Source organism: Nothoprocta perdicaria, unplaced genomic scaffold (genome assembly GCF_003342845.1).
Source record: "Nothoprocta perdicaria isolate Ctin4 unplaced genomic scaffold, notPer1 scaffold_253, whole genome shotgun sequence".
Taxonomy (NCBI): domain Eukaryota; kingdom Metazoa; phylum Chordata; class Aves; order Tinamiformes; family Tinamidae; genus Nothoprocta; species Nothoprocta perdicaria.
The window spans coordinates 719,412-725,867 of NW_020455481.1; the positions used below are offsets into that span (position 1 = coordinate 719,412).

General features: G+C 48.9%; 1 long non-coding RNA gene across 1 annotated transcript; it reads left to right on the forward strand.

Annotated features, from left to right (window-relative positions):
* The first annotated feature begins 2,182 nt into the window (after window positions 1-2,182).
* On the forward strand, window positions 2,183-3,620 carry LOC112948135. The gene is made up of 2 exons (XR_003249546.1): window positions 2,183-2,213; window positions 3,492-3,620. It is a non-coding gene; the product is annotated as an uncharacterized LOC112948135 (long non-coding RNA).
* The last annotated feature ends 2,836 nt before the right edge of the window (window positions 3,621-6,456 follow it).

Below are 6,456 nucleotides of genomic sequence, written 5' to 3' on the forward strand. Positions count from 1 at the left end.
GGCTTAGAGCGCTCAGAGCCCAGCTCTGCCCTGTACCTGCCTCAAAGGGAGCGGGACAAACAGCTGCGCTGAGGAGCCTGCTCCGCACTGACGTGTGCCAATGCAATGACATTTCCATAAATTCATCGACTGCCTGACTTTCTGCTGCAGAATGTCCTCACTGCTTTAAATACATCAACACGCTTCGGAAGGATTTTTCTCAAGGAAATGAGCTTTTCTGTGCTAGTCTCCTGATGCCACAGCAGAGACGTTGCAATTCTCTTTTCTAAGGTGACATCTATTTTTCAGAATCGCATTGTAATACATTATTATTGACTGAAAATCATCGTGCCATAGAAAACAACATTAACATAGTGCATAGCCCTTTTGCTTGGTTAGAATCCGTGGGATAAATGCACTGTCCTTGCTTTCTTGTTTTATCTCCAGGAACAGAACTCCAAGTTTAAAGAAGCAAGTACAAAGTTTAAAAATAAGTGATAAATAGGCCCAGCTGAGGATTTGTGGTTGAGCAAATAAGCTTTCTAGTTGGTTTGATCTCATTTAAGTTATTATACATAAGAGAGACGGGTCCTCTATTTTCAAACTTACTTTTATTAAGTTTAATATTTTGTATTCTTTCACTGGTTGTCAGGCATCTGGAGCAAACTTTGAGTGAAGCTCTCCTCTCTCTCTAATTCCTCATTTTCCTTCTCTGTCAGATGAGACTAATACTTGTCTCTTTGGTAAAGTACTTGGGAATTAATAAAACATTCCCTGCCTATCTTGCTCTTTCCACATTTAAATCAGTAATACTTAAGACAATATAGTACTGTCAGGTCTTCAAACAAGAACCAGAACGAGTTCAGGTGAAGATTTAAATACACACCAGTGATCTGGAAGAAGATCTTTATCTGAACAGGTTAATGATTGTACGTGCTCTGCGAGCTAACCTTCGAGCACACCCATTAACTGTTTGCAAGCTGAGCTTACAAGGACTTGTGACTGTCCTGTTGCAATACAGTCAGCAGGTACTCGTGCTCTTCATAACGTAAGGATATTCATCTTCACAAGCCAAGTCAGATCAGTCAGCTAACAGCAGTCGGGAAATAAATATATGTGTATTTTATCTCTGAGTCACAGCCTTTTTATTAGCTTGCAGAAGTAACTGTTACTGTTTGAAAGAACACAAAATAAAGGACGTGAGTGCTTCATTTTTAATGGGACATGAAATGAAATGGGATCAGTAAGACTTTGACCTTCTCCTGGAAAAGAACAATATCCCAAAAAACAATAGCCAAATTACCACCTGACCAACCCTTGGGGTGGGAAAGTGATGCCCCACTGCGTGACTGTGGCTGAAGCCCATGCAGGGCTCTGTGTACATTGATGGAAGCTGCAACGCAACCAAAGAGCTGCAAAGTCGGCAGCCTGCCTGGTCCATCCTTAAGCCCCAGCTAGTGAAGATGTGAGCGAATAAGAATGGCTTGGGTCAGTGGGCACAGGTCACATCAGAGGTTTCCCTTGCCACCTGTGACAGGATCTAAGAGCAGAGTGACAGTTCCCGAGTCCTGTCCTGTCCCTGCAGTGTGTCCTTCACCCAGGGCTGCTGTGCTTGGCCACTTCGGCTTCCTCACACACTTGAACGCTCCCGTCCGCTCTCAGTGTGCCACACGGCTGACACCCTGCCCCACACACCAGGTAGGCAGGTGCCTTCAGAAGCTGTGCGGCACAAGCCTCCCTGCCGCCCTCCTCGGCCAACACGTGCGCACGTCCCAGCATAGGGATGCCTCTGCGAGCTTCCCTTAGGGCCACTTCCACCAGTTCCCTTGGCACGGGCAAACAGACGCTCGGGGAAGGGGGAAGCCGGCCGGGAGCGGGGCCAGGAGCTGCAGCGCCGGCAGCGCCAGCCGCTCCCTCCTTCCCGCCCTCCCTCCGTGGCGACCGGTCCCGGTCCCGGGGAGGCGCCGCCGGGGGAGGAAGGGGCGGGCCGGGGCCGGGCCGGGCCGGGCCGGGCGGGCAGGTGAGGGGCCGCCCGAGCCCGAGGCGGCCGCAGCGGCAGCGGGAGCCGCGCCGGGCCGAGCGCGGAGGCGCCCTCGTGGCGGCGGCGCGGAGCATGAGCGGCGCCGAGGGCATCCCGTGCAGGCGGGCGGCCATCCGCAGGAAGTCCAACCCCGGCCTGCCCGGCCCGGCCCGCCGAGCGGCGCGGCCCTGGCCCCCGCCGCCCAGCCCCGCAGGTAACGGCGCGGCCGCGGGGGGGCTTTCTCCAGGCCTTTCCCGCTTTTCCCAGTGGGAAACTGGGAAGCAGCCGGGCTCCTTTTTCCGCAGGGCGCCGGGCATGGCTGGGCACACGCCGTCCTCCCCGGCGCCCGCCGTGGCACCTGCGCGCCCGGGGCCGTCGAGCCCCGTGCGCCCCATGGAGCAGCCGGCCGGGCGGGAGGCGCTGCCCCGAAACCGGCTGCCCGCGAGCTTCCCACCGCGCTCCAGCGGCTCCGCAGCGCGCGGCGGGGCAGCCTGCCCGCTGCGGCAGCCGCCCCTGCGCCCCGCGGCCCGGGCCCGGGTGCGGGACCGGTGTGACGGGTCGTGACAGGTCGCGACGGGTCGTGACAGGTCGTGGCGGGTCATGGCGGGCTGCCATGAGGGGAGCCGCGCGCGAAACGGCGCGGCCCGGTCAGACCGGTTGCGTTCGCTGCCGTGGCTGCCCTGAGCAATAAACTGCACAAATTCCAGGCTCGCTTTGGTGCCCTGGAGTTGCAGAGAGTGGCTGCTGCTGAGCGGGTTAGCTCCCTGCACGCCCACGTATACACAACATATACACAATGTATATTGACGATACATATGTTGATACCCCCTCCCCAGCACGATTCTGTGTCATGAGAGCAGTGAAAGCTCCAGCAAGGAGGACGTGTCACGCTCATGGTTGTGCCATCGCAGCAGCTTGGCTTAGTGACTGGGGAAGGAGAAAACGGTAGAGATAAAGCCTGCAATCTCTGAGGTGCTCTTGTTATGTTGCTGGCAATTAGTCCATGCCAAACGTGCTCTGGGATTGTCTCTTTGTGAATTTCCTAGCAGGAGGCTTAATTTAAAGCTGGGTACGCACAAATAGGTGCACGTCCGTGTGATGCTGTCTACACCATGCTTCATTTCAGTGTTAACATGTAGAGTGCCTTTGGTTCTGTGCCTGCATCCACAATCCTTTATTAATGTGTTTTGGGTTTTTTTTTTCCCTCCCTGAAGGCTTCACATTCATATATACAGCTGGAAAGAGGAATATACAGCTGTTCTTATAGTAGGTGGGCTTAACATGTCATCCCTGCCTGCCAGAGCAGCGCTTGGAACCGGGACCCTATGTTCCTGCTTTCCTCTCATTAGGTTTCTGCAGTCATTCTGGGTAGTAGCTTCATGCCCATCCATGTAAAATGCATGCACCAACCCCCCAGGGAAATTAGTATTAATAAGCAGCGCTTTTGCATGTGAGCGTTCACTTGCTGTGAACTTGCTGTGCTTTCTCGTAGCCAGAAGATAACAGGGACCATGGCAGGAGCAACGTGCTGCTCATCACATGGCTCTGTCCTGCAGTAGCCGCCTTCACTGTGCACTTTGTGTGCTGGTTCCTAAAGAGGATTGTAATACAAGAAACTCGTGAAGTCAAGAAACTCACATTCAGGAAGAAATGAAGTCAAGAGTTGTCATAAAATAAATAAAAGAGAGAGATTCTGGCTTTTCGCTTGTAGGCACTTTTTCTCGTCTCCCATTCATTATCCTTTTCTCACAGAAAATCCTTTTCTCAAAGAAAAGGAACCTTGTGTGTGTACAAGCGCTCATAGTAGGGCTCTAGCTGCCCACCTGCTCCTTCTGGGAGTGGTGGCTGCTGTGACATGTACTTCTGCATCCATGGTATGAAGAAAACTTCACAGCTTTGCTCCCTTCCCGCTGTAGTCAGCACTGGCTTCTGCTGCTGATAAGAAGTGATTTATGATTCAGGCTGCCTCGATTCTGCAAGCGTTAACTAAATCCCCAGGTGCAAGCTTGGGTGTGCTGTTTCTCCTTTCAGGTTAAAAAAAAAAAAAAAAGAAAAATACTATTTTTCCAGGTGGTTTATGTTTCCGTTTTTGGCTAATAAAATGCTAACTCAGACTTCTAAGGGCGGAGTATGCCTTTGACCTGTTTGAATTTACTTCTGGGGGAAGAAAAAGGGCATTAACATAGCCTGTACATCTGAAATGTGTTGGGAAATGTGGTTATTTACATTACTGTTTGAGGACACAGCAACTCTTGTGGTGGTCTCAGATCTGTATCTGGCAAGTGACTGAAGAAACCAGAATTTATTGAGCATATTGACATTTCTTTAAACACTAAATTAGAAAAAAGTTCTGGATTTTGTACATGGCAAGTATATCAGAATTCTTCTTAGACTAGTACTTTGTGTGTCACTTCAGAGAAAACTTAATAAGACCTACTGTAATTTCTGTTCATTCAGTAGTTCCTTCACAACATTTGACAGCAGCCTGTTGAACTAGGGATTACAGCAGGTTTTGTCTGTGCTGCCAGATACAACAGAAGGTCGCTGAGGGATGCCTGGCAGCCCGGGAGGGCTCAGGCTTGTGCTGCTTGTCATACACTTCTGATACTGAAACGGGCCACTGGAGAAATGAGGTACAGTATCAATATTTGTTGTGTAGTGGAAAACAGAAGTGTGCCTCTTAATGGAACAATATTTCTGCTGTTAAACGTATTGTAGTCCAAATCATCAGTCATTTTCATGTGCAAAATTGCAGTCACATTCTGTAAATTCTTAGGACTGAAAAAGCATGCTGTGTTTAGCTACCGACAGGAACACGTGGAAATAACCGCTTGTTACAAGCTGACATTGCCTTGGAGGCTTGGACAAAAGAGTACTTCAGTCTTTAGGGATGCTTTGAAATGGCTGGAAAACATCAGAGCAGGGGACAATTTAGAGAAGAGATTTCAGTGGAGCAGCAGGATTAATCAGTTTAATGAATGGAATCAGTGATGGGGACTTGCTTTTCCTGCTGTTAAGTTACAATTCAGTGTTAATACCAACTCGAGCCCTGTCCACATGTGCAGATCCTTTATCCCGATACAGGCGTGCTCTTTAACTCCAAATGAGTGTGCGTGCTGAGCAGGCAGGAGGGCAGCAGCACCTTCCCCTCCTTCCTCCTGAGCCCTGCCAGGAGTCCGGGCCCTCCGACTGCTCCCTGGGTTAGCTCCGCACTGGACACACAGGCTCAGTAACCTGCTTTCGTAGCCATCAATGAATCGCTTCCTTCTGCCCTCCCTCACTGCCCAGGGAGATGAGGTTAACCCTTTGGGAAAACATCAAACCTTGCAGAGATTCCTTCATGCTGCTCCTTTCAAGGCAAGTTGCAGCCTTTCCTGACCGTTTCCCTTCCATCCCTTTTCCCAAATACGTGGTCTTCTGCCCTTGTCCTTTATATTGGCAGCCTCAGACATTGCAGTGGGGCTTGTCGAGAGCCGAGGTAATTTGCATTCAAAGCAGCGTTCACTGCAGCAAGGTACCTGCAAACACTAACAGCGAGAAAAGGCCCCTCTGCTGCTGCTCCTGGTATCTGTGCCTGGTAAATGAATACCCTTTCATGGGTTTAGGCAAGCACTAGCCTTTTGGATTTGCTTCTTGCAGTGGGGGATAAATTAGACTTTAATACCAAGCCACTGTGCTCTTTGAAAAATGTAAATGTCTTTATCATCCAGATTTTTTTTTTTTAACCTTTAACGAGAACTGTGTCCTGCCTGTTTTTCATTTTTGGTGACCTTTTTTTTTTTTTTTCTTACCCATTTGTGTGATTTACTTTTGGGAATCAATTAAGCAGTTCCTTTCAAGGTGTAGCTCTCCTTGCTCCTGGCTTTGTTTCGCCAGCTGCATTTTGCTGACTGCACCATAGAGACTGAATATCTGATCCCTATATAGTGTATTAGGGGAAAACCTGTATGACCATTAGGACTCATATAAGCAGCAACAGGAACCTTGAGGTGCCATAGAGACCACTGTGAAAGAAAACTGGTTGGTTGTGGATTTTCCTAGTTAATGCAGGGATTTGATTTATTGTCTGAAGCTGCTGTTTATTTAAGAGAGATGATACTTGAAAATATTGAGGGAGAAGGGTGAGAATATAGGAAATAACTTCTAAACATTCCTCTCACTTCAAAAATGAAGGAAGATATAAACACTTGCTTTATGAGGATCTTCCATGGTAAATATTAGCTCTTAAATTTCCCTGTTTTTATTAGACAGTTTACAGTTTCTGTGAGCTGAATTGATTGCATGTAGTTTCTATTGAAGCAAATAATGCTATATGGAAAATGCCAGGAAACAAAACTTAGCTTTTTTTTTTTTTTTTTTTTTTTTTTTCCTCCCTCTTCTCCTTTACATGTTTAGGATCAAAACAATATCCTTGAAGCCAGGAAGAAGGTACTGTTTGGTTCATGGATTATCTAGGA